Here is a 19,200-nt window from a genome sequence, read left to right as displayed (position 1 = left end):
TTGAACCTGACCTCGGGAGCTGTCAATGTAGAGCTCTCTCCAATGACTATTTGCATTTCCTCTAAGTGCTCCAGTCTCCTTCCACGTCTCAAAGATGTGCTGGTAGTTGCATTAGTGAAAGTGAGTGATAGAAGAATCAAAGGGGAGTTGATAGTCATGAGTTGTAGTGATGGAGAGATACAGGGAATTGGGGAACGAGACTGATGGGATTGCTCTGCTGGAAGCTAGCATGGACCCAATGGGCTGAATGGCCTCCTTCCATGTCATAGAACATTTCACAGGTCATGAAATGCTTTAGAAGCTCAGCAACCATTGTGTACACAGCAAGAACTCACAAATGGCAAATAAATGACTCAGCTGTTCCTCTTGTTTTGATGCTGTGATTTGAGGAATAAATCTTGCCCACAACACTGGGGAGAATTCTGCTGTGGGATCTGTAATGCCCACCCAACAGGCAAGTAGCACTTCCATTAACCGAACTCTTGTTTATTCATGGGATGGCACCCATCAAAGAACCGACAGAACTCTTCATTGAAGCACAGGTTGTGTGTTCAAGTCCCGGAGTGTTGCCTGACCGCACAACCATTTCGAGACAAGAGTGCCAGGAAATCAACCAGGCCAGCACGTCAACCTGGAGCCCATTCTTTGACAAAGTTTGAAGAAAAAAATGGAAGATAAACATTAGGGAACATTTTATCAGTGATTACTGAGGGATTGGCGCTGCAAATTTGTTATTATTGAAAAAAAACGTACGAGGGCCCTTGGCCCAAAGTGAAGGAGACCAATGTGAAGTGAGCTGAGGAGCAGCATTGAATCATGGAATCACACAGCAGGGAAACAGACCAATCGGCCCAACTTGTTCATGCCGACCAGTGGGCACCCTCCCATATTAACCCCATCTCCCAGCGCTGGTCCAGAGACCTCTAAGCCTAAACAATTCAAGTGTTCATCTAGATGCTGTCGGTGACCCAGTTTGCACTCTCAGGCAGTGCATTCCGGGTACTTACTACTCTCCAGGTGAAGGAGGCGGCCCCCCACCCCCACCCAATATCCCCTCTAAATCTCTTCCTTCTTGCTTTAAACCCATAACCTCTAGTTTAATCTACCTCCTGCAGTCTGCCCTAATCTACCTCCTGCAGTCTGCCCTATATATACCTCCTCATAATTTAACATCTATAATGTTCCCTCTCAACCTCCTCCACTCCATGCAGAACAGACCCAGCCTCTCCTCATAAATGAACTGCTCCATCCCAAGTAACATCCTGGCAAATCTCCTCTGCACCACCTCCTTCCTACACCTTGGTGACCAGGACTGCATGCAGTACTCCTTCTGAGATCTGACCAAGTGAGTGAATCTCAGCAAGGTTTGCAAGTCTGTCGAAAATGAGCAACTGAGCGAGAGAAATTCCACTTCTCAAAGCTCCCGTCAAACAAATAATAAAGTAACACACTGCACACTTCTGTGTTTTTGAGTTAATTCCATAATTAAAAAATTTGCAAAGGTTTCAGTGTTTATTGCCTTTGAGCTGAAAGTCTCCTATGAATCGACACCACACACATGGAGATATATCTTCAGCGTGTTAGGGCAGAAGCAGAGGCAGTTCATTCCAATCTTAGCGTCAGAGACAGCACGGAGACAGGCCTTTCGGGCCAACCGTAAAGCACCCATTTGCACTGATCCTTCATTGTTATTTTCTCCACGTTCCAATCAGCTCCCCCAAGATTGCACTGTAAGTTACAATAGTTCAACTAACCGCTGCATTGCTGTGCAGTGGCAAAACAAGAGAATTACGTACCAACAAGCTTAACATAAGCGGTAGGAAAATCCTGGAATTTATTATAGAATTATTCCGCAAGGAAACAGGCCCTTTGGCCCATCAAGTCTGTACTATCCATCAATCACCCCCTTCACACAATTCCCATTTTATTCTCCCCACATTCCCATCAGCTCCCCCCAGATTCTACTACCCACCTACACCAGGGGCAACTTACAGCAGCCAATTAACCTACCAACCTGCACGTCCTTGGGACATGGGAAGAAGCTGGAGCACCTGGAGGAAACCTATGTCGTCATAGGGAGACTGTACAAACTCCACATAGACAGAACCAGAGGTCAGGATTGAACCTGTGCCACTGGAGACGTGTGAATTCAGCACTAAATGATGCACCATTTTGTCACTCATGTTGTAAAAAATTGTGGGACTTTTGGAATATTGGGATGGATTTTACAAATTATCATTCAAAATGACTTGTCTTATCTAATTCTACACCTAATGTGCTGAATGTGATCTCTATCTCATTGTGTACAGTTTTAAGCATCCTCCATTCAAAAGGCAAAGGTAAAAAATCTTACAATTGTAAATTGAGAACGTACTTCGAAGGAACGGTGTAGTTAACACTGTTGCTGCACAGCTCCAGTGACCCGGGTTTGATCCTGACCTTGGGTGTTGTCAGTACGGCAGTTGCAGGTTCTCACTGAGACTGCATGGTTTGTCCCAGATGCAAAGACATGCTGGTAGGTTATTTGGCTCCTGTATATTGCTCTTAGTGTAGGTGGATGGTAGGAGAATTGGGGGGGGGGGGGGGGGGGTGAGGGTTGGGGGGGATGGGGGGAGTCTTTGGGAGTGAGAGAGAGAATAGGTTGTGGGGAAATGTGTGGGGGGAAGGGACTGACAGGATTACTCTAAAATCCGGCATAGATTCAATGGGTTGAATGGCCTACTTCTACGTCACAAAGCAGACACAAACTAGATTAGTAAAATAGACAGTACAACAGATAACAACAAGGACGTTACTATATTTGGAAATCTGACCGTGATGTCAATTGTTTCAATGTAGCCTCACTTTTACTGATTGAGTTTGAGATTTGACCTAAATGACAGAAGCTAAGAATTAGCAGAGCACAAATAACATTTGAACTTGGAAGGAAATGTTCCCCACAGAACCTAGAATAGTAACTAATGTGGTTTAGCACTTAGAAATAGCCAGGTAACAACCTGAAATAAGAACAAGGTTTGACTTATTAACAATGCCGTCAGTGCTAGAGGTGAATGAATGCTACATAAAACACGGTGAAGTTTGACACAAGTGTTGTTGAACCAAGGATGGAATTGACCTTGCTTGTGTTGTGTGGGATGCAAGAGAAAGCTAATGACTTTAGAAATTTGAAGTGATGCATTTTTAGGAGAGCGAGGGGAATGTTTCCTGAGAAATTGGATGTGGTCTGTCGAGTCCATAATCGAGCATGGTCTACACATGGTTCTAAGGATGAGGATAAATGGCCAAGGATGTTACAAGGTTGAAGTATCTAGGTTAGGGTATGGGCATAAGTATTATTACATGGGAAGAACTGACTGTGCTGTGGGGGTACTCTCTAACTGATATTAGTTACTGCGTAATGAATGCACTCTGTACTAACTCAATGTAACTGCACTGTGTAATGAATTGAGCTGTACGATCGGTATGCAAGACAAGTTTTTCACTGTACCACTACCACTACCAATATCAATACCATCAAAGACAATTCAGGCAATGCTAAGCAGTAAAAGGAAGTCCCATCAGAAAGCAGGGCTTTGGAGGTACAAATAGTTTCAAAACACAATTGAAAATACTTCTTTCAGAATAACAGAGTGTGCAGATCAAACCTGATAGGAGTGTATAAGGAATGCATTGAACTAATTGACTAAAGGCGTGGCATGGTTTGCAATCCAGCCGTGCACTATTAGTTGGTCAGTTGTTGTGGACACCTTGGACTTCTCCATTCCAGTGAATCATTTTCCAGTTGCTATGCTGTTTGGCCACTTGAAGGCAAACCTACATTTTAATTTCTTTTATGGGTTTCAACATTTCACAGAGACTAACCAGGATTTCATGCTTGTTTGCTTGAAGCAAACTTGAAGATTTAGGAGTGGGTGTTGTATTGTGACTCTGGCTGGTGTTAAAACACATTCAGTGAAAACTCAAAACACAGGGATAGAACCTTCAGACACCATGGCCATGTCTGATTTCAGTTCTCACTTACACAGCCACTCTTGTGTCATGATGTACCTGAACATACCACAATTAACAAAATACTGGTCACTGGCCATCCAATATCATGACACGATGACGCTGGAGGAACTCAGCAGGCCAGGCAGCATCCGTGGAGAAAAGCAGGCGGTCAACGTTTCGGGTCAGGACCCTTCTTCAGGACTGAAGATAGGAAAAGGGGAAGCCCAATACATTGGAGGGAAAAGCAGAGCAGTGATAGGTGGACAAAAGAGGGGAGGCGGGGTGGGCACAGGGTGGTGATAGGTAGATGCAGGTAAGAGATAGTGATAGGCAGGTGCGGGGGAGGAGGGGAGAGCAGATCCACTGGGGGATGGGTCAAAGGTAAGAAGAGAGAGGAAAATAGAGGGTAGGAAATGGAAGAAGAGAAGAAGCATGGTTGGGGGGGGGGTGGTGTTGTGGGGAAGGGGGGTGGGGATTACCTAAAGTGGGAGAATTCAATGTTCATGCCATTAGGCTGCAAGGTTCTAAGATGGAAAATGAGGTGCTGATCCTCCGGTTTACACATGGAATTCTCCTGGCAGTGGAGGAGGCCGAGGACTGACATATCAGTGATAGTGTGGGAGGGGGAGTTGAAGTGACTGGCAACGGGGAGATGCAGGTCGCGGTTACGGACGGAGCGCAGGTGTTCTGCAAAACGGTCACCTAGTCTGCGTTTGGTCTCACCAATGTAGAGGAGGCCACACTTGGAGCACTGAGTGCAGTAGATGATATTAAAGGAGGTGCAGGTGAATCTCTGTCTCACCTGAAAGGACTGTTTGGGTCCCTGGATGGGGGTGATGGAGGTGGTGTAGGGGCAGGTGTTGCACCTACGGCGGGGGCAGTGGAAAGTTCCCAGGGTGGGAGTGGGATGGGTCGGGGGGAGGACTGAACGAGGGAGTCGCGGAGAACAGATTCCAAGTCCTTGCTGAGCTAGCTCATCCTGAGATTCAGTGTGAGTTCACAGTTGGATTCTGCACAGTTTACACATGTAGTGATGGTAAAAAAAGAGGCACAAAGAACTGACACCTTTCTACACAGCAAGAATAACAACCACAGAATCATTCAAAAATTGGTTCTCCAGTAAAGCTCTTTTCTCTACCCATGGAGTTCCTTGGATGAATAAAATAGAATCTGTGTAAACAGGCAGTGGATGGTCAGTGTGGTGCTGGGGTAGGCAGTGGGGTCTGGTTCTGTGCTGTATGACTCTGAGGGAATGAAGGCGTCTGTCCATATGAGAATGAAACCTCATCCGAACTTAGCAGTGATACTGATAAGGCTGCATCCTAGCTTACCGCCTTTGGCACTCCTCCCTTTCTCAAGTCCGGCACATGAAGTGTGTCGAGGATGCTCGGCAGCTCGCCCCACACCAGGGGATTACAGAGCAAAGGCCCTATTACCCTCATTGGTGTCTGGGATCTGCTATTTGGAGATGTTACTTGCTTACAAATTAAACACAAGCAGTAACAATCATTGGTTCAACAATGATACATGTTTCGGCTTTTTCTACCTTAAATACCATTTTTTTAAATATTCATTTTCAGGAGGTGGGCGTCACTGGAGAAACAATTTATTGTCCATCCCTGGGTGCCTGACTTTGATACCAAGCTCCAGCAAACTTGCTAGGTTGGTGTGGTACTAAACAGTTAGACCATATAAGGTAATCAAGGTTCCTTCCCTAAAGGATACTGAGTCACGCGTGCTGCTGTGTTTGCTTATAGTGTTGAATGTCTAGATTTTAAACATTTTGTGACATAATCAGACAAGTTAATTTTTATTTTGTATTTGATGACTGGTGAATTCAAATGCTGTTTAATGAGCCCCCAGGGCCTGTTCTTTGTTCTACTTCTGAGTCACCTCAGTTTATTGAATGAGTATTCAACAGTAATCACGCTGCAGTGTGCAGGTGATGATTGCGGAAGTGCGAATTTGGACTTATTCATCCTCAACTTGTTCTCTGCAGAGAAGATGAGAAAGCCCCTTGCACTAAACATCCACAAAACAAAGGTCCTCCACCAAAGCCCCCCTCACTGCACAACACTGCCCACCCAACAATACAAGTTCATAATGAGATCTTGGAAAATGTGCAGCACTTTCCAATTGGTATTGGTTTATTATTGTCACTTGTACCGAGGTACAGTGAAAAACTTGTCTTGCATACCGATCGTACAGGTCAATTCATTACACAGTGCAGTTACATTGGGTTAGTACAGAGTGCATTGATGGAGTACAGGGTAAAAACAATAACAGTACAGAGTAAAATGTCCCAGCTACAGAGAAAGTGCAGCGCGATAAGGTGCAAGGACAGAGCCACCACTCGTTAAGGATGAGATAAAATTCAGCACCACCTCCAATGCACCAACACAGCCTTTAATTCATCAAAGGAAAAGAATGCTAAAAGAGCTAAACTCCAAGCCTAATACAAAGCTCCTGATCCACAATGCAGCCGTGATCCCTGTCCCCCTCTACATTTCTGACAGGTCCCACAGCTTCTACGATACCTTCTAGACAACCTGCAGCAGGCACCTAAAAGCACTGGTGAGGTACCACCTACATGGGCCTCTGCGAAATCCTTCAATCTACTGGCAAGACAAGGGAGCCAATGTCAACGTCCTCTTGCAGGGCTGACATCCCTACCATTGAGACCCTGATTGCACTCAGATAGCTCCAGTGGGCAGGCCACATTATTTACAGGCCCAACACTAGATTCCCGAAACAAGCACTCTACTCCAAGATCAGTCACAGCAAGAGATTACCAGGTGATGGTGGGAATGACTCAAGGATGCTCGTAATGTCTCCCTGAAAAATGTAACACCTTCACCAACTTGTGGGAGTCCCAATGTGACCAATTAAAATGAAGAAGGAGCATTCGCAAGGTACTGAGAACCTTGGTCACCTTTGTTGAGAGCAAATGCAAACCGTGACCTTGCACCTTATTCCACTGCACTTTCTCTGTAGCTGTGACACTTTACTCTGTACTGTTATTGTTTTTACCTGCACTACATCAATGAACTCTGTACTAACCCAATGTAACTACACTGTGTAATGAATTGACCTGTACAATCGGTTTGTAAGATGTTTTTCATGTACCTTGGTACAAGTGACAATAATAAACCAATACCAATGCTGCTAAAGAAAATGGCTTGGGAAAGCAACCCATCACAAACTATCCACCCACCTCCACCCTATCAAACACCTCCTGTCCAAACTGTGTGGCTACCACACTGGCCTCCTCAGCTATCTCAGAACATACGGAACCAGAATGGAAGCAAGTCATCGCAGGCTCCAAGGCAGTACTGACAGCCAGCAACTTTGCACTTGTTCAACGGCAGTGTATTTTGCAGGTCAAGGAATTCTCTCACTTGCTGCAATCCCCCACCTGACCAGTAGGGTTGCCGTTAGAACAGTGGCGGCTGTGGTGTGACCACTCCCTGTGGGTCATGGGACTGGAAACCTGGGAATTAATACGAAGAATTAGAGAGCAGAAACAAAAGCTTATTCATTAAAGCACAGTACGTCAAGTAAAAAGTGTTGATTAAGGTAGAAAAAATCTTGGATTTATTTAACACATTTCTCATCCACTGACATCCCAAATGAGTTAAGAATAGATGGCAATGTAATGGTCCGCACTTTGAACATGCTGAATAGTTGGCTGTCCCCCAGTATAAAGAGCTGGAAAGCCCAAGCTGAGCCTTTTCAATGTTTCAACATTCTTATTTTCAGCATGAGTGATTCGGATGCAGAAATCTATTTCCTCAAGTAAGTAAATGAGATCAGTCCAGAATTCTGATGTGCCTCCCAAATATTTTATAGGGTAATTCACAGGTTATTTTTTGTTAAGGTGAGAGAATAAACTGATGTATTAATAGATTGTTAAAGCATCCGAAACTAATTAAATAATTGAAAAAATCACAAGAAATGGATGTTAAAAATAACATTACAAAAGTAATCATGCAACATTTACAAAAGAAAAGCATGGAATGAGAAAAGGCCACTTGGCCCTCAGATGATAGGTGATCCTTGTTTATAGGAGGAGTCAGTCACAGAGTCCCTTGAACATCTGTTGCTATTTAATAAGATCATGGATGATCTGACTGTAAGTGATCTGACCTCCACTCTCCTGTAATCTGGGGTAAGTTCGGAAGAGACGTGAGGGTAAGTTTTTACTGAGAGAGTGGTGGATGCCTGGAATGCGTTGCCTGATAGGGTGGTGGAGGCAAATTCATTGGGGGCTTTTAAGAGGGCTTGGATGGGCACGTGAATGAGAGGAAAATGGAAGGATATGAACATTCTGTAGGTAGGAGGGATTAGCTACTCTGAGTTTGGCCTCACCAATGTCTTATACAACTCCAACATACCATCCCAACTCCTGTACTCAATGCCCTGATTTATGAAGGCCAATGTGCCAAAAGCTTTCTTTATGACTCTATCTACCTGCGATTACACTTTCAAGGAATTATGGATCTGTATTCCCAGGTCCCTCTGTTCTACCACACACCTCAGTGCCCTACCATTCACTGTGTAAGTCTTACCCTGGTTTGTCCTCCCAAAGTGTAACACCTCACACTTGTCTGTATTAAATTCCATCAGCCATTTTTCAGCCCATTTTCCCAGCTGGTCCAGATCTTTTTACAAGCTTTGATAGCCTTCCTCCCTGTGCACTACACCCCCAATCTTGGTGTCATCTGCAAAATTTTCTGATCCAGTTTACCACATTATCATCTAAATCATTAATATAGATGATAAACAACAACGGACCCAACACCAATCCCTGCGGCAAAACACTAGTCTCAGGCCTCCAATCAGAGAGACAACCATCTACTACCACTCTATGGCTTCTCCTGCTAAGCCAGCATTGAATCCAATTGTCAATCATCCTGATTGCCAAGTGACTTGACCTACTGGAGCAGCCTCCCAGCGGGACTTTGGCAAGGTCCACGTAGACAACGTCCACCGCTGTCCTGGATCAACCTTCCTGATAACCTACTAGAAAAGCTCTATAAGAGTGGTTAGACATGACCTGCCATGCACAAAGCCATGTTGGCTATCTCTGAATAGGCCTGCCTATCCAAAACTTATACATGCTCCTCCATGATGGCATGCTTTCCACAGTCATGGTCAGCAACAGTAACTGTGAGCTTTTTCAAGTCAAATCAGGAGTAAAACAGGGATGCGTGATTGCCCCAACTTTGTTCACCATCTTCATTGCGACAATCATCCACATCATCAAGGACGATCTACCCCCAGGAATCGAAATTCTCTACAGAACAGATGGCAGACTTTTCAATCTTGCGCGTCTCAAGTCCAAAAGCAAGACATCCACGAGTTCCCTCATCGAGTTCCAATATGCAGATGACAACAGTGCTGCTGCTCTCTCAGAAAACCACCTACAACAGATTCTGACTGCCTTCAACCGTACGTACACAAAACTTGGACTTACCATCAATTCCAAGAAGACTCAGATCATCTACCAACCGTCACCAACTGAGACAAATTGGATAGAACCATCAGTTCAACTTGGCGAAACAACCCCGGAAAGTGTGGACCACTTTCCATATCTTGGAAGTTACCTCTCCTCCAATGTTGACCTTAATGACGAGATCCAACATCGTCTTAAATGTGCTGGAACAGCCTTTGGACGTCTCTGAACAAGAGTCTTTCATGATCGTGACATCCGAACAGACACTAAGATGTTAGTGTACAGAGCAGTGGTGATCCCAACACTCCTGTATGCATCAGAAATCTGGACAACATACCAACGACATCTGAAGGTACTTGAAAAGTTCCATCAACGCTATCTTCGAAACTCTTAAATATCAGCTGGGAAGATAGAAGAACTAACATCAACGTGCTAAATGAAGCAAAAACAAGCATTGAAACCTACGATATCAAGCACCAACTAAGGGAGTGGTCAAGTTGTTCGGATGAAAGATGAACGTCTGCCGAAACAAATCTTCTACTCCCAGCTTAAAGTAGGCAAACATAAAAGAGGTGGACAACAGAAGAGATTCAAAGACATCTTAAAAGCCAACATGAAGAAATGTAACATTGACATCAACAATTGGGAAACCAATGCCAAGGACAGGAAACTCTGGCAAACCGTCACCTGAGAAGGAACAGCAACCTTTGAAACCGACAGATGTGCAGAATTAGAGGAAAAGAGAAGAAAATGGAAAGAGAAGCAGCAACACCCAAAGCCCGATCTGCCATCTGGAACTACCTGTCCTGAATGCGGAAAAACTTTCAGAGCCAAGATTGGACTCATAAGCCACTTGAGAGCCCATAAGTAGATCAACGGAACGAAGACCATCATCCTCGACCTCGAGGGATAGCCACGACGACGACATTGTCCCTCAGAATACCTTCCTATAATTTACCCACGACTGACATCAGGCTCACCGGCCTGTAAATTCCCGGCTTATTCTTACAGCCTTTCTTAAACAACGGAACAACATTAGCTATCCTCCAGTCCATCTGTGCAGTTAGCTCTCACACCATGAGTGTATATCTTCTGTGATGATCTTTGATGTTGCACCTAATCAAATGCCTTCTGAAAGCCTTATTAAATCCATTAATTCCCCTTCATCCGCAGCACATTACTTCTTCAAAGTATCCAATAAATTGGTCAAACATGATTTCCCTTTCACAAAATCATGTTGACTTTGCCTGATTACCTTGTTTTTTTTCCCTAAGTGCACTGCAGTAACTTATTCAACAACAGCTTCTAACATTTACCCTTTGACAGATATTAAGCTAACTGGTCTGCAATTTCCTGCAGTCTCCCAAATCTTTTGAATCAAGGAGTTAAAACATCATAAATACTGCTTTGTCACAAGTTTTTAATTACAAGGTTAATACAATAACCAGTCAACTGACTGATCTTGATAAGTGTTTAATCCTGTTTTAATTGTTAACTGGTAATTGCAAGTCACCCGATAGTGTGCTTCAAGATGTGCAAGTGCACAGCTATCAGTTTGGTTGCTGAGTGACAATGTTTTCCAAGCTGCAGCTTCGTTCTGTGAGGCTACAGGATGAGCTAAGTGCAATATGTAAATTGACTAAGTGACAAAGATGCCATTTAACAGTGGCACATTTATTCACAGCTCCAGCGGCCCAGGTTCAGTTCCAACCTAGGATGCTATCTGCGTGGAGTTTGCCTGATCTCCCCATAACAATGTCTGCTTCCCCGGGGTGCTCTGTTTTCCTCCCATATGCCAAAGACATGCTCGTCGGTAGGTTAATTGGCTGCTATCAATTACCTCTGGTGTAGGTGGGGGCAGGTGAATCGAGTGGAGTTGTTGGGAATATGTTACAGGAAAATGTGGGAGAACAGCCTTGATAGAATTGCTCTGAGAGCTGAGATAAATATGATGGGCCAAATAGCCTCCTACTATGGTGTATGAAAACATGAGGAATGCCAGTTGATTTAAAGCGCCACATACTGGAAGACAAGATAGATGGAGTGGTAACTCCATGAATTGTATTGGAATAGGTAAAGATGAAACGAAAGGCGTAGAACTTTTAGTGAATTATGTTAGAACATTTCCAGACAGTGCAAGGTAGCAACACACCAAGCCTATAGGCTTCTAACCCGAATAATATGAATGGCAGGCAACGATCAGATTGTGATGCACTCCGGCCTGCTTGTAAGTGAATGTTCACGTTTAGTACTGGGAGCCAAGAAAAGGCAGAAACATTTGAACACTACTGACAACAGCGAAAGAAGTCACAAAGCTGATCAGCAGTGTCACGAGTCTGAAGCTGAAGGAAAAAGTTGGAAAAGGTTGTGCGTGGAAATGCGCTGCTGGAAACGGTGGTGGAGGCTGAGGTCTTTCAAGAGACTGTTGGATAGGTACATGGAGCTGAGTAAAATAGAGGGCTATGGGTAAGCCTAGTAATTTCTAGGGTAGGGACATGTTCAGCACAGCTTTGTGGGCCGAAGGGCCTGAATTGTGCTGTAATTGTTCTATGTTCCAGCCAGAGACCTCATCATTTGGAGACAGTTCGAATGCAAGGTTATTGAATGATAGGAAATGCTAACCTGGAATATTTCTTCAAATTACTACTGTTATAGAGACAGGGCATTATTAAGCCTTTGTTTTGCTGAAAAGCCTTTATACAAAGTATCAACATATGGAACAAACCTACGTGGAGGCAAGAATTCATGAACAGAACAGCTGCACGATATAGCAAAGGGTCCATGGGATCCCTCTGGATGGATGACTGGGCCAGGATTTAGTGATTTTATGATAAAGGCAATTCCTCAGACAATTCCAGTGAAGGAACAGAAATCATTGGCGGAAAGAACAGCCGTCATGAACTCAATCGGACTTGCCTCCAATGGAAAGTTTCAACAGATAAGCTACTTCACATCTGAAAAATTACTAATGCAGAAAGTGCTGTTTGCTGAGGTTATTAACAATTCGCCACCTTGTCTAAACTTCCTCTGCTTTTATTTTCCAAAGGACATTATCTAGTAAATTATGGTCCAATTATTCACAAATAATTCAATCAAACATGGTAAAACAACAAAGTAGAGGAATTCTGACTCACGTCTAGAGCCATCAAGTAGATAGGGTCACGACCACTGTTGTCATTACAATGTCTCCGCACTTTATTATACAGGTATAGGGAAATGATCACCTTGTTCCATTTTAATTTACTAAGGAATTCCACAAATCAATAGTCCACCAGGCCAAAAAGGCAGTCAGGAGGGAATTAGGCAATTTGGATTGATAAGTGATCACCACATTTAAACATGCAGTTAAAACCTGAGTAAAGTGTGCCTACAATTTATGCTGTATGAGTGATGCTTGGCATAATTGGTCCAATCTCCAAATAAAAAAAGCCCAGTTTATTAGTTTGTCGTCATATACACCAGGGTGCAATGAAATTTGTTTGCATGAAGCTCACAGAGTAAACGATACACATGGTAACAATAAATACAGCGACAAGTACAAAAACAGCAGAATGGTGCAAGGTTGTAGTGCAATTTCCAGGATGGATAGTGTTTCTGTCTGTTCTGATTGGGTGGCTGGTTGCTTAAGTACCAAGGGAAGGTGCTGTGCAAATAATGGTCTTGAACCCCAGAGACCTGGACTTGATCCTGACCTCAGGTATTGTCCATGTGGAGTTTGCATGTTCTCCGTGACTACATGGGTTTCCCTTGGGTGCTCCAGTTCCTTCCACGTACTAAGGACATGCTGGTTGGTTAAAGGTCACATGGTGATGCAGTGGTTATTGATGGTGCCTTACAACTCCAGAAATCTAGCCCTATTCCTGACCTCCAATGCTTCTGTGCAGAGTTTGCATGTTCTCCTGTTACCCAGTGGGTTTTCCCTGGCTGTTGTTTCCTCCCACTGTGACATACCAGTTGGTTAATTGGCCACTAAATTACCACTTCATGCCAGCACCTCACGGGTGGCAGTCAGATGAAGGCCTATTCCACACGGAAGGTGTCCAACCATCATGAATATTGCACAGGAATGTTGTACCACAGTAGTGCAGCGGTTACCATAACACTATTATAGCACCATCGACCCAGGTTCAATTCCGGCCGCTGTCTGTAAGGAGTTTGTGCATTCTCCCTCTGTCTGCAAGGAGTTTGTGCATTCTCCCTCTGTCTGCATGGGTTTCCTCCGGGTGCTCCGGTTTCCTCCCACATTCCAAAGATGTACGGGTTAGGAAGTTATGGGCATGCTATGTTGGCGCCAGAAGCATGGTGACACTTGCGGGCTGCCCCCAGAACACTCTACGCAAAGGATGTGTTCCACTGTGTTTCAACGTACACGTGACTAATAAAGAGATCTTATCTTTCCTTGCCCATCAGTGCTACGTATCTGTAAAAGCTGGTCTAAGCTTTCTGCCTGTTTCAGGCAGGTGAGAACTAACTCACCTCTCAAACACCCTTCCAGTGCCTTCAATTCACCTGTTACTTCAATCCTCATGCTTGATAACGCTTGAATTTTTAACTGCAGCAGCAAGCTCAAGAATGTCAATGGGTTTATCAGGAGATATAGCTACCTTATTTTAGTTCAGTGTGCTCGGTTGCAATTTTCACAAGCCAAATATTTAAAACAAACACTTAAAAACTGATTACAAGGTGCAATGAAAACTAAGTCAAGATAACTTGAAAAGCAATTAAAGGTTACAATCTAAGAGTTAATTCTCATAAATGCAGCCCATCTCGTCAAGACAAAACGAGCACCTTCATGTAAAACAGCGGTGCCTCTCCATTTTGTGATTTAGAACATAAAACAGTTGAACACAGAAACAGGCCCTTCAGCCCACGTTGTCTATGCTGAACATGATGCCAATTTAAACTCATCCCATCTGTCTGCACATGGTGTTTATCCCTCCATTCTCTGCTTGCTCATGTTCCTGTCTAATGCCTTTTAAACGTTGCTACATTTAAGATTCACATAGAACATAGCACAGGAACAGGCCCTTCAGCCCACAATGTGTGCTGAACCAATTACATTAGTAATAAAATGCCCAACTAAACTCATCCCTTCTGTCTACACAATGTCCATATCCTACCATTTCCCTCACATCCATGTGCTTATCTAAGAGCTTCTTGAGCACCCCTATCGTATTTGCCTTCACTACCACCCCAGGCAGCATATTCCAGGCACCCACCACTCTCTGTGTAACAAACTTACCCCCCTCACCTTAAATGCATGCCCTCTGGTATTAAACCTTTCAACCCTGAGGAAAGGATACTGGCTGTCTACTCTATCTATGCCTCTCATAATCTTATAAACCTCTATCAGAACTCCCCTCAGCCTCCGCTGCTCCAGAGAGAACAACCTAAGTTTATCCAACCTCTCCTCATAGCACATGCCCTCTAATCCAGGCAGCATCCCAGTAAACCACTTCTGCACCTTCTCCAAAGCCTCAACATCCTTCCTATAATGGGGCGACCAGAACTGAATGCGATACCCCAGATGCGACCTAACTAAAGTTTTATAAAGCTGCAGCATAACTTCCTGATTCTTGAACTCGATGCCTCGACTAATGAGGGCAAGCATGCCATATGCCTTCTTTACCACCTTATCAACCTGTGTAGCCATTTTCAGGGAGCGATGAACTTGGACCCCAAGATCGCTCTGCTCATCAACACTGATAAGGGTCTTGCCATTAACAGTGTACTGTCTCTTTACATTTGATCTTCCAAGGTGCAACACTTCACATTCGGCCGGGTTGAACTCCATCTGCCATTTCTCTGCCCATATCTGCAATTGATCTATGTCCCAGTGTATCCTTTGCCCTATATCCCAGTCTTCTATGCTATCTACAACACCACCAATCTTCATATCATCTGCAATTTGTTCTCCATTTGATTCAAATATGAAAGCTCATTGTCAGCTTTAAGACTCACTAATGAGAACTTTGCACCCTCACTTCTGAGTTTGGCAGGCGGTCTTTATTGCCAGTCAACTGGTAAATGATGCAGACAAGGCCACAAGGTCTACCTCTGGGTGTCCTCATACATCCACAGAAGAACTTTTAAACTTACAAAGTGAATGTGCTAACATGCACGGAGTATTTTCATTTGACTGTTGTGTTGTTCCAGATCAGAAAATTGACCATTAACACAAGTTAATTAAGAAAATCCAGAGGAATGCCGAGTCAGTTGGCAGGGAGCAGGATATCAGAAATTAGCTTTAGGCTTATTGCAGCAATCCACAGATGAGAATAATTGAATTTACCCCCAACTCTCCTCTTTAACACGTGTAAACTTACCCCACTATATCCATCTTGGTACAAACTCAGTTTTGTAAAAGGCAGGCATTTTACCCGTCCTCCACTCACCTCCAAGTCCCACTCACCTCCAGCAGTTCAGTTCTTGCTCCAGATCTATCTCCTACAGTCTCTTGCGTCCCCACTCACCTTCTGACTTGCATTGATTCTAGGCTACCAACAGCTCAGTTACAATTCCATCTCTCATTCCACTCCTTTCACAATCTGTCCCACCCTTTTCTCTGTTACTAAGTCCCCTCCATAAACTCTCTACATACTTCCATGTTCTTCCAGTCCTGGCCTTACACATTCTATCCTCCCTGTCCTGACCATCAACTTCACTGGCAAGGCCCAAGGTTCTGACTTATCCCCCTCCCATCCCCACCAATTACCTCAAACTTTCCTTAAACTGCACAAACCCACCTCATTATGAGGGCTTGTTATCAATAAGGCAAGAGAATGCAAAATAAACAGTTGGATATTGAATGATCTGAAGGATTAAAAAGATCCTGGGGATGAATGCCCACAGAGATAGGACAGATCAATACGCTGGTTAAAAATACAAATGGGATACTTTCCTTTACTAATGGAGGCATTGAATACATGGCAGAGTGGAATGCTAGATCTGTACACAAGACCAATTAGACTGCAGCTTGAATGCAGCATTTATTATGAAAAATGTGATGGGACAGGAGAGGAGGCAGAGCTATGACTCAAACATCAATAGTATGGGGAAAGATTGGATAGGCTGGCTTAACCAAAGTGCACAGAATTATGCGGGGCGGGGGGGGGGGGGGGGGGGGGGGGGGGGGGGGGGGGGGAGGGGGGGGGGGGGGGGGGGGGGGGGAGGGGGGGGGGGGGGGGGTGGGTGGGGGGGGGGGGGGGGGGGGGGGGGGGGGGGGGGGGGGGGGGGGGGGGGGGGGGGTGGGGGGGGGGGGGGGGGGGGGGGGGGGGGGCATAGAAGAGCCAGTAGGAAAGCCTGGTTTCCCTGAGTCGATACGTCAATAACTAGGGGGTATGGATTTAAAGCAATGAATAGGATGAGACGAAGATGTTTTTCACCCAGAGATTGGTAAAGGTTGGAGTTCAGAGCCTGAATAGGCAATGGAGGCAGAACCTTCGTGATATTAAAGTATTTGGGTGTGCACTCGAAGAGTTGTGTGTTGCAGGGCTGTGGCCCTGGTGCTGGAGGGAGGTGTTGGGTGTCTCTCATGCAGCATAGGCTCTCTGCATCATACATTTTCTACGATCCTGTGATAAACTCATCATATTGCACACTCAAGGCTAAGGGACAATTGCTTGGCAATCTCCAGCTATTTCAATACAATGACACTGTCAGAGCAATGGGGTTTGGCCAAGAGGATGCTTCTTGGTTCTGGAAGAGAATTATGTCAGCCATCAGCAAGGGCAGACGTTGATTGATATGAAAACCCTTTCACAGTCCTCAATGAAACTTTCTTGGACTTTCCATATGTCCATTATCCATAAATATAAAGGCTGGATTCAACTATGCCTGAAATGATAAAGAAAAATAGCAGTGTGTTCAGAATAGTGTTGTTGTGCATCGTGCTATTACAATCTAAATGTTAGAGATAAGCTAAGGATGAACTGGATGGATAACTTTATCTTGTGCATCTACAACTCGTTGTGGTGATCCCTAGTATATCCCCTCCACCCAAAGCTTTCCTCTTCAGAGCTGGACCAATTTCTCTAGACCACATTTAAGTAAAGATGTATTCTGAAAGCTGGCGCCTGCGACTTTTCACACACTGTGTTTGAAGTGCATGCAATGCAAACTTTGCTTTGTAAAGTTTTCTGAAAGTTGGTCAATACTCAAAAGTGCATAAGGAGCAGAGTCAACAATCACATGACGGAAATAGAGTGAACTTAATGTTGAACTACCAATGTGGTGAAACACATTATCAGCCTGTATCTTCTCTTATCTTCACCATATCATTCAGGATAATTTCAAACATTAGTTCCAATGGTTCTCTCAAGTCTGCCAGATAAATTTTCAGTTGTCATATCAAACAGTCCCAGTTAAGCATGTTTTAGGTTGTTCATCTGATAGGGCAGTTGGAATGGCACACCCATGGACTGAGACCTCACACATTGAAACTATACACGTCTGACCATTGCAGGATGCACACACCAGAGCTAGAAATGTAATCAATCCTGGGGAATGTTCACATTAAGCAAATTTGGAACTATATTGGCAATTCACTGGAATTTAAAACAAAAAGCACTGCATCAACACACAATTTTCAAATGTTTTCTTCAGCAGACTCCATGCTCTGGTGGGTGAGAGTGCATCATTAAATCTGATTGCTTTTAATCTCACTAAAGTATAATTGATCATTTTGGGTGCCACAAGTATGCCAGGGATACAGATTCCAGCTCACTTGGCAGTGATAGGAGATGGGAAACTGAAATGATAAAGTACAACCCTTGTCAGACTTAATAAAACATCCATTAATATGCTGCAGTCATCAAAAAGAAACTGGTTTTAAAGTGAAGACAAATACTCTGTACAGTAAATAGCTCTGAAAGGGCTGTTTTGCAAAAGTATGCCACAAAATGAAAGGAGGAAGTTAACTAAACATCACCCAATGATACTGATTTCCAAAATGACAGATGTACACATTACCATGCAACATATACAAAACAAGCTGAAAAATTAACCAGTCACTGGGCAGAAGTTACTGTGCTTTGGGCCACTGGGTCAATTGGGAGCAGTGATTACAAGAGAATGCAGTGGGGAAGTGTGCATAACCGTAACAGTGACCTCCCCTAATTCAAATCATGAATTTGAGAAGACTCAGCAGCTCTCTAAACAGCCAAGAGAATGTTTGGGACCTTTAGTGCTGTAAAAGCCATCAACAGCACCAACACCCACTGAGAGCCTGGAACTGGGGTGAACCCATCAGGGACTGAGATGTAATCAACACTTGCTGGAAGGAACACTTCAAGGACCTCCTCAACTGTAACTCTGACCTCGACACATCATCCTATAAGCACCCCAACCACCACTCCTGACTGACACAAGTCAGGAAGGTCCTATCCCTACTCAAAAATAAGGCCTCGGGAGCAGATGGAATACCTGCTGAAGTACTAAACCTTGGCAGTGAAGAGTTCATTCACAAATGCACAGTCTTCACATCTGGGAAAAGCAGCATGTACCAGTGACCCTTAGAGATGCTGTAATTGTGACCATCTTCAGGAAAGAGACAAGCCTGACTGTGATAACTACAGAGGGATCTTACAGATGCCAAGGAAATTCATGGCCAGGGTCCCACCCAACCAATTCCTACTGAAGGGCTGCTTCCCAAATCACAGGATGGATTACGTCCATCCAGAGGGTTAGTCCACCAAGCAATAACTTCAAGAAAAGTGCAGAGAGCAGCACCTGCCATTTATACATGGCCATTACGG

The sequence above is a fragment of the Pristis pectinata genome, chromosome 25 (assembly GCF_009764475.1).
Source record: "Pristis pectinata isolate sPriPec2 chromosome 25, sPriPec2.1.pri, whole genome shotgun sequence".
NCBI lineage: Eukaryota > Metazoa > Chordata > Chondrichthyes > Rhinopristiformes > Pristidae > Pristis > Pristis pectinata.
The sequence above is the reverse complement of the archived record's forward strand: the minus strand, read 5'-3'. Positions refer to the sequence as shown.